This window comes from Sinohyriopsis cumingii, chromosome 9, assembly GCF_028554795.1.
Source record: "Sinohyriopsis cumingii isolate HCF-2022 chromosome 9, ASM2855479v2, whole genome shotgun sequence".
Classification (NCBI taxonomy): domain Eukaryota; kingdom Metazoa; phylum Mollusca; class Bivalvia; order Unionida; family Unionidae; genus Sinohyriopsis; species Sinohyriopsis cumingii.
In genome coordinates this window covers 103,093,960-103,110,814 of record NC_142969.1, presented here as the reverse complement: position 1 = coordinate 103,110,814, position 16,855 = coordinate 103,093,960, and the positions used below count along the sequence as shown (strand labels likewise).

The window sequence follows — 16,855 nt, the reverse complement described above, 5'->3', positions numbered from 1 at the left end:
TACATTTATCCGAACTATACTAATACTTGGTACTTGTGTATAATACTTACCTTTCTGCTTTGCATTGTACGTGTCTTTTACATGTTGCACTGTTATCTTATTTTGTGTATAATGTAATTTTTTGTGCCTATTTAACAAGATCTTAATGGAACTAATTGTCATCTTGTTTATGTTAAAAGTCTATTTAGATTAAAAGAGATTTTTATAATTGGAAGATGATTTATGTATCCTTTCAAAACCTCTTCTCTGCTTAATCACTAATGTCATTATTAGTACAATAGTAGCTCACCATTTAGTGTATTACGTGTTTTGATGGAAAGATGTAAGCCTTCTTCTTTAAGTCAATGCAAACACGGATGGGACTGAACTTTGGCCGGATGTGTCCCAGTTAAATATTAATGTTTTATGCAGATGCTGTAAGAAATATTAAAGAATCTGTCGTCCCTGAATCATGTGGACGTTTACGCGTTTATGGCAAATTTTTTCCATTAGATGTGTTACATCAAAACACACATGGAGTTGAACTTAAAATTCAGGATATATATATATATATATATATATATATATATATATATATATATATATATATATATATATATATATATATAGTAAAACCAAACGAGTGTTACACAAAAACATGGCATTAGTTCTATGAAACATTTAGTTTGTTGAATAAATCGTCAAGCCTCTTTCAGTTAACAAATAACCACAATTATTTGTTCTGTTTGACTGATATTAATGTCATTCACTTAGTCAACAAATAATATTTTCTCAATCTTAAGTCAGTAAGCATGTTAATTGCCTTCATGTTTGAGTCATTCTCCTGTTCTCACCATGAAAGTAAGACAGCATATATACATTGTATGAAGCTGCTGAAATAGACAACGTATTTTCCTCAAAACAGGACCTGCACTTGGGAGAATTAGACAGTTAAGGTTTTGAAGTTTCAACTTGGGGGTTGTGGTTGGGAAAGGAGTGTGCTGTTCTTTTAGCCATTTCTACATTTGTAACTTCTGAACTGGAGAGGAAAAAAACAAATGCAGTTATTGTCATTGAATTTAGCATGGGAATTTTGTTTATAGTCATGCATGCCGACTACCCATCCAACATAATGCAAGAAATTATTTTGTCAAAAGACTTTCTATGAAGTGCATGTTAGGGTGCGGTGGGGAATAGAAACAATAATGGTAGAATGATATGCGAGAAGGTCAAGAAATCAGATGAGGATCTCACTTCAATAATTCAGAACCCTTTATTTACCATAATTCCTATGATACAAATGTAGGAATTGAATACTGATGGAATATAATTACCGAGTTATCCGGGTTTCTGTAGCTTTATGGGCTTTACGTGTTGGTAATATTAATGAGAGTGTATAAACCCAGAGCTTGTATGGTGATGTCTTCACGCAATCAGCCACCAGGGGCCTGTTTATAGTGGTGTCAAGCACTGGGACATCACAGTCACATTATCCTGACACTGGGCAACCAGACCACCAGAGTAGTCTGAGAAAATAGTAGTCTTGTAATATACACACACACACCAACACATACATACACACATCTCCTGAAATGGAAAATAATTTAACGAAAGTAAATTATTTTGCCTTAATTATTATTTCCCATTAGTAATTTTATTTCTTGGCCTGTGCACTATAGTGACTAATACTTATTTTAGTTTTGATGATTAAAATACATTTGATAATTGTGAGAAGGTAATTGTGAGAAGATAGTAGATATACAATCTAGAATGGAAACAGATAATTCAAAGAAAATAATTTCTTTTGATTCAATTATTGCCCTATCTGAAGAAACATACTGTGGATGCTTAGAATTATGACAATGTGTGGCCTATAAGTATGGTCATATGAACAAGCAAGTAATAAAGAAATATCGTATGATGTTAAATGTTTTATTAATTTTTTTTATTTCCCACAGAAACATTAAAGACCACAACATCTGAATACAAAATGAATTTGAAATCGTGCAAGTAAAAAGATTTCAAATATAACTAAGACAGACATTACTATTTGCTATTTTTTTATTTCTTTCCTTAATACTTATTACAAGACCTCTTAACATGTGAAACAAGTCTTTATTTAAATGCAAAAGCTCAAGCACCAAAAATGCAACTTCTTAGCATATAAATTTTAATTATAGTTACAATGAAATTAATGGTGTTTACAAATCACGATATAACTCATATATATAACTCAGAGGCTGTCCAGGTGTGTAAATTACTGAATAAGATTTCGGACACAATGAGGGTCAATGGAGGTGGAAGACTGGTAAAAAGTTTTTGAAAATTAAGACTTCTTTTATGTACAGCATCTTATCTACTTGAAAACATTATTAAAGCATATACTGAATGAAATGGTAGGAAATTATGAAGAACACAGTACAACTTGCCATTCATACAGATCACTGTTGTAGACCTAAAGGACAGATATGGTATGCATTTGTAGGCTGGGAGAAAGCCTTTCATAATGTCCAGGGAAGCCATATAATGGTGGCTATGACAAAAAGCCAATTTAAATATTTCTAATCATAAAATTGGAGTACAGCTTCTGCATTTATTGGGTATAAATATTGTATGCCTAGTTCCTCAATTATTCATTTGCAAGCACTCAAAGTAACTTTGACTGCATCACTGTGCAGAGATTTAAAGTCTATAAAGCAATTAAAAGCTAAATACTGTATACTTACTGAAAAGAAAATTTACACTTAACAATGAATGTACCTCAATAATTTTAATCTGCACACGTTTTTTGTTTGCAGAGGTACATTGTACCATTATTTAAAAAGTTCAGTCGAAACACTTAACACGTATACTGTACTCTTACATTAAAGAACTGTACAATATGCGATTGCAAATGGCCTGCAGTCATGATTAGAAAATCTCAATGAAACTGTTTGGACTGAATACAGAAAATACATACATTTCAAAACATGTTAAACCAGGTAAGTAAATTATGAAACAACAGTGTACATGTTTTATACACAACTGATTTTTGTGACCAAAAGAACAATTTTTCTGGGAAATTCATCAGACTAAACTTTCACCATGAAATGTGTGTCATTTGGATGTCATTTTTTTAATAAAATCAATAAATGAAATTTATGGTATCCAAAAGTGGTTTACTGTTGCAAAGGCAACATTCTATCATGCATGTACATATTGTTCACTTTGTTACTTGACAGCAGGAACACATCCACTACCCACCGTTTCGTGCCCATAGGCAACTACTTTCTACCCAGATAGCCACCAAAATATTTTACGTGAATACTCTCTGGACAACAATTATTGCCCATGGTTTGATGCCTGTTCATGTTTCATATATTTATGAACATATATACATATTTAGTGCTTTAAGCCAATTACTGACACAAGTACAAGATATAAAGCATGCACATATAATAATCTAATTATTTAAATAATGGAGCTCCCCCCAGATTATTTAAAATTTAGCTTATTCACTATATGTTCCATATTTGTAAGCTTTGCTTTTAGGGCTGTTCCATTTAAACATACATAGTACCCAGGGAAGGTAGTTTAAAACAAAATATATGTACACTAATTTCACAGATATCATATTAAAATGATAAGAAAATTCTAAACTGCATCAGTGGGTGAGTATCCCACTTTGAAAGTGCCTTTCTGGGTCCCATGTATGTTTTAATGGAATAGTTGTTACTCTGGCTGCCATCATTTAAGTTTAATCAGCAATCAAAAGCAATCTGTAATATGTTTTTATATTTCCTTGACTTTCTTTACCAAACTGAAATAATGAGTAACATCTTAACCATTATTCAATAACACAATCATGTAAAATACAGTTGGAGCAGATGCCTTTGCTAAACAAGAAAGATAAACAATAATGAAAAATGGAGCTCTATTAATTGCTCTTGCAAAAGAGCAACATTATAACATGAGTAAACCAGTACTGCTTTGTGAAGAGTGAAATCATGGGAACAACAGAAAGTGGTCAGAAATGTACATCCCTTTCAGTCTTACTGTATATTGAATTAGCAATACAAATAACATGTTTAGCACTAATAATTGGTGATTCTTGGAAATCTGTGCTGTTGAAGACTTTAAAATTCTGCTTGTGCTCTGACAGACAAAGTAGAGGTCACATTCTCTGTGTAAATCTGCAATCTGTAGCAGGTACATGGATTTCAGTGGAGCATAACTTTGTTCCTCTCAATCATGAGAATGACATTCAGCACTGGATCTGAAAGATAAACCTACAAAATTTAATGACAAATAATGCACTTACCATCCAGACGAAATCATTAATCCATAAGCAAATTTACTGTACCACTTGCCATATTTCCAAGACAAGAATAAATTTTCAAAGAATCTGTGAACTTGAAAGTTTTGGAGGGTCTTTTATACATGGGGTAATTTTACAATCAATACTAAGAACAACACATGTCAAACAGTTTCAGCTGGGGTAATTTTACAATCAATACTAAGAACAACACGTCACAAACAGTTTCACCTCCTCCAAAGGAGAGTTATATACGATAGTGATACAGATCTCTAATTACCCATGAATAATCTAAAGCAACATGTTACTCTTTGATTCAGCTTGTACTAAGTATAACTAGTGTAGAGCTGAGTAGCCAGTATCGTTTCATTATTTACAATATAACTTTTTAAAATTGAAACTGATGAAAATGAAAGTTTCTTGTAATAAATATTAATTATTTATTGTCAATTTCACATAACATCTGCATAAACTGTACTTTGGATGCAATGGTCACACCAAACCCCTCATTAACATATTTGTATTAATGAGCCACATGTAAACATTTGCACATGAACTATATTACACTAATGAAGAGTTCTTCTTAGAGGAAAATATTGGGTGAGAAAAATAATCTACATTGGGGTTTGGACCGAGACAAGGAAATCCCAGTTGCGGGGTTATATTATGTCTCCCCACTCGGCAAGCCTTGTGGGGAGACAAATAATGTAACCCCTGGACTGGGATTTACTTGTCACTGTTAAAACCATAACATAGATTTTATATCTATTTCCCAGAAAAGAGGAATGGATGGGTGAAAATAATGTGAACAAAGTAAGAATGATTTTATTTAGCAAACAGAAAATGAATTTCTTTTTTCTGAATTTCTATGAAGGAATGAATCAATTTAAAAGATTTTTTTCAAATCATTCCATAACGGTTTTCTTTTTAAAAATATAATAAATGGAAAAAGTTATGACAATTAACATTTCAGATGAAAAGTTACTATTAGGAATTTATATGTTAATAGATTTTAGTGTGGATTTCATCAAGAAAAGGAAAAACATTTTTTCTGCAGTATAATTGCAGCAACTTTTTTTCTTCACTTTTGGAAACATTTTGGTGAAATTTTTAACAGTTATAGAGCTTAGAGAACTGCATCAAAGTGTGTTGAAAAATCAATTTTATGCTGCCAAACAACAATATAAAGATCATGAAATAAATATAACACTCTTTAAATGACTAGCAAACAATTCATACATTGACAATAGTATTGATATTTGTATGTAAGAGCATGGAAGCATTATGGCAATTTCACTTACATTTAGCTATGCAACTCAATCAAAAGTTTGTTATTCATAAAAAGTTATATATACCGTTTATGTTGAGACAACATAACTCAATTCTGAATGTATATTTTTGTGCACTGTATGTTCTGGGACACAGTTTCTTCTCCAGTCTTAAGTTGTGAGCACATTTTAAATCATTTGAAAATTACATGTCAGAAAATGCACTCCAACTTAAATTTTTATTTTAAAAAATATAAAACTGTGTACTTTTTTAAAAATCCATTGCAGCATCATCTCATTAACCCAACCCTTATCCTGCACATATATGATTCATTCTTTCAGTGCATGAATATCTGTTTAGCTTTGTCATACAGTGAAAATGTATTGTTGGAGGCAACACATCTCCTTAAGCAGAAACTGCATGGACTAAACTCATTTTATTTATGACCTGCACCAGTCATGCTAATTCTCACACTTTCAACCACCATTTTATTGACATCCATCAAGGAATGAGATCAAAGCACACTGGAATTTTATCCATGTTAATGATCATATTGTCTGCAAAATCATCTTCTCTTCTGGCCTTCACAAATTCATCAAATGATTTTATTTTCTCCAAATCATCTAAGTGATCCTGGATCATCGATGTCCATGCACGAAGTACTATATTATGTCACTTTAAAAAATGTTTCATTTTTTCATTTTATTTCTAAAATTCCTGTGAATACTGGTCAAATGGAAGCAAAGTAGTTTCCCTATGTGCGCTGAATGTGTGTGTGTGTGTATATATATATATAAGGAAAATCCCAGTTGCAGGGTTACATTATGTCTCCCCACTCGGCAAGCCTTGTGGGGAGACAAATAATGTAACCCCTGGACTGGGATTTACTTGTCACTGTTAAAACCATAACATAGATTTTATATCTATTTCCCAGAAAAGAGGAATGGATGGGTGAAAATAATGTGAACGAAGTAAGAATGATTTTATTTAGCAAACAGAAAATGAATTTCTTTTTTCTGAATTTCTATGAAGGAATGAATCAATTTAAAAGATTTTTTATATATATATAAAATCAGCACACCTAAAATAATCCAAAGTCGGCTTGCTTTGAAAAAAATAACCTTTTTATTGATATCCTTTAAAATATAATCGGCTTAAAAGTATCCAAAGTCGGTTTCCAAGGTCAGCTTGCTTTGTAATAAAAAATAATCCTTGTCTTCAATATCCTGTTGGCAAAATGACAAATAATGATTTTATTTGCAAGATACTGTCATATAATTGAACTGGATATAATACAATCTTGGTTATTTTGCACATAACACTGCGTCATGTGTGAATGACACATACCTTTAAGCAATTATTTCACTTTTTCACTCTCGTTTGTGATTTTGTTGGATCCAGTTTTCAATCAGATAACACATTCAAACCTCTGAGTACAACCAAACATGATTTGTTTCTCTATGTTCATGTCAATAAACATTGTGTAATCTGATGCAAGTGAAACATGCTACAGTATAGATGTCTACGATACATATATGGACTTTGTTGATACATTTTCATTAATGCTCATGATGGAAAAAAGAAAGGAATAAGTGATAACAATACAATGTTAACTTCTTTCATTTTATTATCAAATAAGCATTTTGTTTATCAATTTTAATGCAACATGGGGGTACAAATTAAACACAAATTTATTTCAATTTTTAAGTCTTGGAACATATGACCTAGGTGTAAAAAAGTTTCACCATAAGTTCTAGTACAGGAAAAAATAATTATTTTATTGGGTCCAATATATACAATTATTATTAAAAGTCAAGTAGCACTAATTTATAGCAATACTGATAAACAATGAAGCCTCTGCAATAATAATAATGTATGTATTCAAAATAGATCATCCATTTATTAGAACCACCCCAATTTTCTCTCTAAAATGCTGTGAAATGTAGTAGATTTTTCAAACGTTAGTTTAATTATTCGATTATATAATACTAAGACAAAAAGTATCCCATAAATGTATACCTTGTAATGAAGCATCATTGAACACTGATAAACTGAACTAATTTTTTTCAGCAGTTTAAACTATAAAAATTGATGTTATAAAAGTAAACTAAAATCTAAGTGCTCTCAACAATGCTCCTTACATTGCTATTGAGACAAATGATGCCTCTAACTTGCATAATATAAATTCAGACCAAAACTTGCTTTAACTGCATTCAAATACATGAAATTGGAGTGTTATCCATACAAATGAACCTGAATGATTGCAGAAAAAGTGCAGTATCCAGTGTGTTCAAGAAACAAAAATCTCAACATCCAAATCAACATTCGTCACTCTTATTAACTTACCAAAAAAAATGAATGTAATCTGGTAACGCAAAATTTCACTTAACCTTTGATAATGTAATCCTTCCGAAATTGCCCAATGCCTTTATTGGATCACTGAACAAATGAAAGAAAAAGAAACATTTTGCATTAGATGTCTGAACACCTTGCATACCATTGGTGGAAACAAAAAGGAATCAAAACATACCCATCTTACATAATTTATTTCACCAACATAAAGCAGAGGTCACATTTAATTGCATAAAGAGGTACCAAGTCTATTTGTAACTATCAGAAAATCAAGGTGATTAATATTTACATCTGAGTTAACATTAAGTTAGTACTCAGAATTTAGTCCCTACCTTTCTTAACAAATACCCCCCTCCTGCTGGCCCAATAGTGTACTCATATTGTTTGTTTATTGATTGGAAGGTATTTTAGTTACTCTCTGTAACAGTGTCACTTTGGTACAGTTGTCTGTAAGTTAGAAGCTGTGCACAGTCAGTGACAAATCATCTTTCTGAATCAAAACTGTGTTGCTACATGAAGTTTTATCACAGTACTTTGTGCTTTGATTTCATTTGGGACTTATTACAATACTGTCTATTTCTAAGCTTTTTGGACACAGGACGAAAGAGTTCTTTGTCTCTGGTAGAATTAACAAACTATATATTTTTGTGACTGGCAACTGTAAGATTCTTTGGTAGACTGTAATCTTTTGGGATACATCATACTAAGTTTTTTTCTCAGTAAAGTGCCTGCGAACTAACTCTCTCTCTCTCTCTCTGTACTTATTACCTACAAAGAAAAATTGCTTTCACTCCGAACTTTAGGTAAAGATTTGCTCTACTTGTGATACAGAGGCTATCAACATACTAGAACAGAAGTAATTAAAAGCAACAGCGGTTTATAAACATTCAAACTCATCTGCATACCCAGCATGTAAAGCTCAATATTAAATGATACTAAATCATCACTACGAATACTCCCCACCAATGAAGATTAAAATTAATACTGCACATAATAATACAATATGTGTGCAATAACTTATATTAACATGCAAACAATTCAAAGTGAAATATCTAAGACATAATGGAATTAATGTGTTTAATCCAGAAATGCAGCATGTGATGCCTTTAGTGCTTGTAGGAAAAATTAATAATTGTTGCTCATAGAAGGTTAAACGATTTAGTGTATTGGAGTAATCACAAAAATATTGCAAATTTTTCATGTTAGTGTTAAAAATAATACACAATTCAAAATGCCGATCCATAGCTTAAGGAAAGGAAAATGTACCATTGTTTATGACAAATTAAAATGTTCCCACTCTATTACAAAATAAATGTTTCCCCTTATACACATTAATGTATAGCATATATGTTATGAGATGTGGCAGACAATATTAGATCACTTTTTCTGTCTAATGCAGAATATGGGATAGTCAGTCACACCCATACTTCTAGTATGGATGCTGATATGAATCATCTATGATATATCAAATGGAAAATATACCTTTGCGGTATCACATTTTTCAGCTTGTCCTTAGCCGCTGACTCATCTACACACCTTTATCTGAGGAATGGTCATGTTAACATCTTTTTGACTATCAGGTAACAAGGCTCATTTGTAAAAGTCCATATAATTACCAAAATCAGAAGAAATCTACACTAATCTGCAAACAAAGTTAACAAAAAGAAGAGAACATAGTTATGTAGAATGATATTTCATGCACAAATGAACTATAATGACATTATGGTCAGCTGTTAAAACATTTAATCGATCCAATAACTTTACCCAAGAACAGTTACACTGGCAATAATAATATTCTGATAATGATGTTAGGGGTTGTCCATAAAGCACATATGCAAACAATTGGTGATTTTTTACCCCCTTTCCCATTACTCATTGCAAAGCATACATTTTTGTATCCCACCCTTGTGTATGTACACTGCTGAGTCACCACCCCCTTTCCAAGAATAGCTGGGACAACTGAATTATAAAAGATGAAGTTATTAGTACAGTCATTAAAAATAAGTGGAGGTTTAAATTAATAGCATGTAAAACAAACTTTGAAAATGAAAGTAGGAAAGTATTAACATCAACTATAATAGTGATACATAGCTTGAATTTTACATAAATTATAACCAATGCTTTTCTAAGGAAAATGTAAATATATATCTCTAATAATAGTTTTAAATAAGTGACAGCAGCTAATATTTAGTAGACCTTAACTTCAATAGTCAAGTATCAGCCAGTGACTAAAATTTTGATATCAACAGTGGAAAATTGGAATATTATCAACCTTGTCATCATTTGGAATGACTGGACCTCAAATTTTTATCATCAGCTTCAATATCATCCAAATCGGGAAAAATAACAGTTCTTTTCTCGGGTGACAATTTTTGTAAGGTGTGTGTGATCATGTGACATTTCATGTTGACCTAGGATGAGTAATAAATTTAAGACATGCTTCTGAATCTCACTCTTATAAAGGTAAAGGACAATAGGTGTCAAAAAGGCAATCCATGTGTCTATCCAAATACAATACTGTCCCAGTCTGGCAAGGTATGGCTTCACAAATTCACATGAGGCACCAGGGTCTGGAATGCATAATCTGTCAGAATCATGAGATAAAATAACTGGTCATGTCAGAAAATGAAGAGGAAAATACATCTTCCACAAAGTGCACCATGGGCAATAAAACTACAACATATCACACTTCATAATTTTAAGCAGATATTGGCTCTGCCTGACATGGCATACCAGCCACTTTGCATCTAACTCATCTGCTAGTTATGTTTCTGACTTGACTACTCTTCATAAACATCACAATTATCAAGGAATATTGACCCCTACTGCTGCAGAACATACTTAGCAGTCACACTGCCACATACACAGGCTAATGCTTTTTGAATTTTTTCAACACCCCCAACCTCCACTCAGTGAATACATACTTTATGCACAACCTATTAGTGTCATAGAAAAAATAAAGCGACTAATCATGTCATTATCACAAGATTTACCAGTACATACATTATTATATATTATACAGGTGACCGCTCTAGCGACCTAGTGATTAGAGCATCCTCCTCGGATGTGGAAGGTCGTGGGTTCAAACCCCGACTGAGTCATACCAAAGACTTCAAAAAATGGTACTAACAGCAGCCTCGCCTGGTGCTCAACATCAAGAGGTTAGTGTTAGGACTGGTCAGCCTGGTGTCAGGATAATGTGACTTGGTGGGAGATGATGCTACATGTCTGGGGAATGATGCACCAGTGCTAGGCATCACTATAAACTGCCACTGCAGACATCTTTGCGATATGACTTAAAAATTGTTAAAGCTATGTTAAAAATCTAAAACACATACTATAATATACAGGCAAATGTACATTTATATGAACTTGTTATTCGTAAAACTCGAACAGTTTTGATTGATACTGTCACCAGATATGGATGAGCACTGATAAAGTTATCATTCAACTTAATGCATCCGCTGAACAGACTTCTGATGAGAATGATCAGCTGACTGTAAAATATCAATATGATTACCATCAAGGTTGTAAAATGTTTGTTTTAGGAGATTTTTTGATGGATTTTGTTACATATAGGATATGGGCAGATTTGGACCAGTATATAGACCTTGCAAAGTTTTTACAACTACTACTGTAACACACAGTTGAGTGATGTAGATGTATAATGTATATTTTTTATTATTTACCATTTAAGCTGACCAAAAAGGGTCTTAAAACTTGTGTAGTTATGTCACAGAATTTATGAGAATCAGTCAGTTGTTTTTAATTTAAAATGATTCAAAATTTGAATTATTTCTTTCATTTTGTTTTGATTTTCTGTTCACTACTATCATGAGTGCTATGATATTTCAGGTCATGAAGTCTGCAATCAGCAAATAAGTTAATAAAAACAATGACCCTCAAGATATAATTTAAGTCTGGTTGTTGTTGTTTGTATTAAAATGAATTTATTCTCCACTATAAATCAGATAACTGTGGGAAACAAACAATAAACAGATGTTATGTACAGTCCTAGTTATGAAAGGGGAGTTACTAAGATATCGCATATATATAGATGCTAATTATATGGCACTCATTATGCCACCTGTGCCATACAGCAACATAAACTTATAAGAAAGAATTAAAGAAATGCATTTGCAAATAACCACCCATGATGACTGGAGTTGCTCTGGGATTGTTGCTGAGAACGAACATTCAACATGAGCATGAAAGTACATATCAATCTAAGACTTTCTGAAAAACAACCGGTGTTCCTTTGAAAAGTAATCTTGTACAATGCAGCTTTCAAGTCAACACCTGTTAACTGCGAAAGCCACCAAAATACGACATTAACATGCTTCACATTTTGACTCTTATATGCTACAAAAGATTTGATCTCCTAGTCCTTGACCATCAAATCAAGTGATCTAACTCTTGTATAACATCTTTGGACATTATCAGACAACAAACTGGTTAAACAATTTGTTACAGTGATAGCAATTTTAAGAAGATTTTGATTCTATCTAAAAACATAAGTTAAGGATATTATTTAGAAACAATGATATTCATGGATTTATTTATAAAATAGTGTACTTGTCAGCAATCCTTACATTTTCCCAAAATAAACTGGTGATGCAGAACTAGTAACCTAGGCTATGGTCATGTAGTATATATAAGCACATGATATGTGGTGCAATAGATGAAATAAAAACCTATCGAAAAGTTCAAATATAGAGATACCATAGAACCAATATCATCGGAAGCTAGGCCACACCATATTGGTTTTTCCACAGGGGCTTGTATCGCTGATTACAACTGACCTGTCATACATGTACTATTAGTCAGAATTTCCTCTGACCCTTGTCACCCCATTTTTGATATTTGGATATTTATGTTGGGGTGTAGGGACCCTACACCCCAATATAACTGTCCAAATATCAAAAATGGGGTGGCAATGGTTAGAGGAAATTCGGACTAATGTACTATATAATAACTACTATATAGCACATGTATGACAGGTAAATTGTAAGTAATGATATGAGCTCCAGCAGGTTTTTCAATGACTTTTTTTTAATACCAGTCCTCGAAAACTAATAACGGTAATAAACTTACAGTGGATTAATCGGAAAGAAATGTAATTGCTAGTACCCATATAAAATTTAACTTATATCTCAGTAACGGTGTTAGTATAGATACTATTACGAGTACTGAAGTGCAGATAAAATAATGAGATCTTATTACTAAACCACGAAAACTGATAACGGTAATAAATGGGTATGAGGCGTATAATGATGTATCGTTTAATTTCAATTTTAATTAAAAAGGTGTCTATTAAAAAATATAAACATACAAAGAATTCATAGATACGGTTATAATAATATATAATAATTATAATAAAACTACTAGCGAAATAACCTTGCAATTCAACCAATCCATGAAAATTGATAACGCCACCAATGGCGGTCTAATTTCAAATAGTACTTAAAAAGTTGTAACAGTAAACAAAATAAAATGTAATAACCAGCACTGAAATGAAACCTACAATGGAATTATTAGTAACTGTTAAAGTGTATACACTACCGGTCTGATAACATAATACTAAATTTCTAGAAGCACAAGTCTCAAGGTCAACGTTATTTTTACAAAACCACAATGTCCAATGAAAACAAAAGTTTCAACCAAATTCATTTGCATATTTGCATAAATGAATATTTAATGACTGGCAGAATTTCTCCATTATCCCAAGTGATTATATTCGGTAATAATAATAATAATAATAATGAGGACTTTGTTTAGTGCCTAATCTGTAGAAGCTCTAAGCGCTTTACAACATTAGACAACAACTATAAGATAAAAAACATAATGATATGATCACAAAAACAAACACCATGAAATTAGAAAATATGAAAAAAACATGCTGAGAATATTTAAAGTAGGAAACATTATTAGGTCTTTAAGTTTGTTCTTGCAGTCGAAATAAGTGAGTTCTGAGAGCACTCTTGAATGTGATCATTGTGTCTTTGTGTCTAAGTTCAGTGGGCAATTCATTCCGCATTTAATTAATCCAATCCTAATCTCATATGTTTTAATTAATTAATTAATTAATTAATTAATAATAACAACATAATTTCATTAAAAAATATATAATTTATACTACAAACATATTAAGGGTATTTATTCATAACAAGTGATTTTAATTATTTATTTCCTAATTGATCCTACTTGTCCTGACATCAAAAGCAAACAAATTCAATTAAAGTGGATTAAAAAGAGGAATAATTGTTTCATGTTTAAAGCATGATAATTTTATTTATAAACAAGTGATAATAAAGATTATACAAATGTCTTCACTCACCTTAATCAGACATGTTACATGTTTGCACCTTATGAAATTCCCATGTTGTTTCTTCATGCAACCTTTTAATTATAGTAACCTCATCATGCACAAAATGATAAATATTGTTTTAGGACTCGTTAATGAGTAACGCAGTGTTAATACTTACTCTTTTGTTATCATTGAATGTTATCTTGTGAGACAAATCGCAAACCAGTATGTCAACTTATTTTATTTCAGTCTACAATTTAAAATTATTAAAATTGTGCATGTAAATATTTAATTTCAAGTTGACTGTAAATAATTTTAAATTTGATTTTTGAATATAGCTTATTTAAAGTCAGCATTCTTGATATATGTCAGCATATTAATTATTAATGTCATTTAATTATTTTAGTTTACTAATTAAATTTAAAGAAAGAAAGTGATATCATGATACATAGTGATACTGATGTAAGGTTACAAGAAAAAAGTAATGTTTAGTGGTAGTTCAATATATGTTTCTTGTTGTATCATGTTTGGATAGTTGCAAATAATTGTTTACTCATTGTTACAAATGCATTCTTCTTCTTATTATTCTTCCGTTTCCTTAGTACATTCGCCGGTGCATTATGTATATTAGTTATCTCAAAAGAAGCTTCTTATCTATGCAGATTACTAAGCTAGAATGATTGGTCCCTCAGCCAATACGAGAACTCGCGAGGCAAATCTAGCTAAGGCTGATCGCTCGAGGCTGATCGCCAGAAATGAGTTGCTATTATACCTCGCCACCTATATTGTGTGATATTATATAGTAATAACCCTTCAATTTCGACCACACATCGTGTGAACTCGTCCAAACCACACTCACACTGGAGCAAAGGTCAGTCCATTTTTCTGCCTATACCGCCCTCCTCCTAGTAGAAAAAACAAGCTGACTGAATCTCTCTTTTTGTAGCAGTTTCCGAATCTCCTGGAGTATGTAAGTTCGATAGGTGGCAACCTGATTATTCTTGGAGATTTCAACTTTCAATCTGACTGTCCCGAAAACCCAAACACATCAAAACTCCTAGATTCCATTAATGTTTTCAACCTCAAACAGTCAGTTAACCAACCCACCCATAAACATGGTCATATTTTAGACTAGATTCTTCAGAGACCTGATGATAACATTCTACGGTCCTCCCTGGTATCCCATGAACTTGCATCAGACCACCTCTGCATTATATGCCATCTTGACTTATCAGTCCCTAACCCTCCATCTTTATCTGCTTTTGTTGTTGTTGAGTTTAATTATAGTGGCGTTTGCACAATTGTGCATGTGTCACGTTTTTCTGACTGCACCGCAGCCTGCTAGTTGTTCCTGGGGAAGGGAATGGTGCCACCTCCCCCATGTTTTTATGGGTTCAAGGAACCCTGATAGTTTGGCCTCAATCTGTGGGTCCATAATGGTCCCTTACATCTGAATGGTTGGCTGTCATTAGTGGGAAGGAGAGCTCAGGAACGGTTCTGGTTGCTTCACATCGCTGGTTTCTTGTTGCATTTGCCTGGTGTTTCTTGCTTTTTGTTTTTTTTTTTTCTTCAAAATGTTCTTAAAAAAAGGTGGGGTTTCTATGCTGTTTATAGAGGTTGTTAGTAGAAATCATGTATGAAGAGAGATTTTCAAGGTTATTATGGTATTACTAGTTGAGGTGTTTAGGGTGTGCTTCCTACGTTATGTTATTTATTAGTTTTTAGTTAATGCCTCTTTAAGTTATTTATTTATTAAGGTTTTTAGAGATTGAATGTTATTTATACTTTTTATAGCATGAGACCGGAGTCCTAGCCGATTACACGGTTCGTTAAAGACATCTAGGACTGGAGTCCTAGCTGATTACTCGGTTTGTTAAGGCCATCTAGGACATCCGATTTTGCGGTTACCTTAGTTTTTGATAGGTGCTTCGTAAGTGAATTATTTATTAATATTTTTATAAAACTGAATGATATGTTATGGGTTTTTATGTGGGGCTTCTAAATTGATTTAGCTAGTTACTGGGTCTTTTGGTTTTGTGTGGATAGTAATTATATTTTGTTCCTAAGTCCTGCTGAGTCTATGAATTTATTTATATTTTTATATGCTGATTGTTTATATTTATTAGAATCCGTAAGTAACTCTGGGTGTGTTGTGATCTAATCTCTTTTTGGTTTTTTAGGTTTCATGGTGCTTTTTACCTTTTGTGGAGGAGTTCCAAAAATCTTGCCATTTTTGGTCTATACAGTAGTCCCCCTCTGCCAACTACAATACTGATAAAACAATCAATTTTGTATGCATCTAAACAAATTGCCGTTTGTTTTTAAAGGAAGTGATCTTGTCACGTGATTCGTTAGTCGCGGTCTGGTACGGGTATGACTAAAATGCGAAAAGTTACGAAAAGTTGCGAAAAGTTAGGAAAAGTTGAGAAAAGTGCGAAAAGTTACGAAAAGTTGAGAAAAGTGCGAAAAGTTACGAAAGTGATAAAAGTTACGAAAAGTTGAGAAAAGTCACAAGAACGAAAAATTACAAAAATATGAAGAAGAAAAAAAATAATTATTGTAAGCTAGGACGAGAAAGTTGCTTTTAATTTATTAAGTTTCTTTGTTCCCAAAAGCTATACTATATCTAAAATTACATTAACTGTTTACAAATG

The 16,855-nt window shown here is 32.3% G+C and overlaps 1 long non-coding RNA gene across 2 annotated transcripts; it reads right to left on the bottom strand.

Annotated features, from left to right (window-relative positions):
- Positions 1–1,897: 1,897 nt before the first annotated feature.
- Positions 1,898–16,547, bottom strand: LOC149792368 (uncharacterized). Of its 2 annotated transcripts, none has more exons than XR_016423556.1 (3): positions 16,401–16,547; positions 9,377–9,536; positions 1,898–4,247 (listed from the first exon to the last, which is right to left on the bottom strand). It is a non-coding gene; the product is annotated as an uncharacterized LOC149792368 (long non-coding RNA). The 2 variants fall into 2 exon arrangements; XR_016423555.1 differs by having other exon boundaries at positions 1,898–4,234.
- Positions 16,548–16,855: the final 308 nt, after the last annotated feature.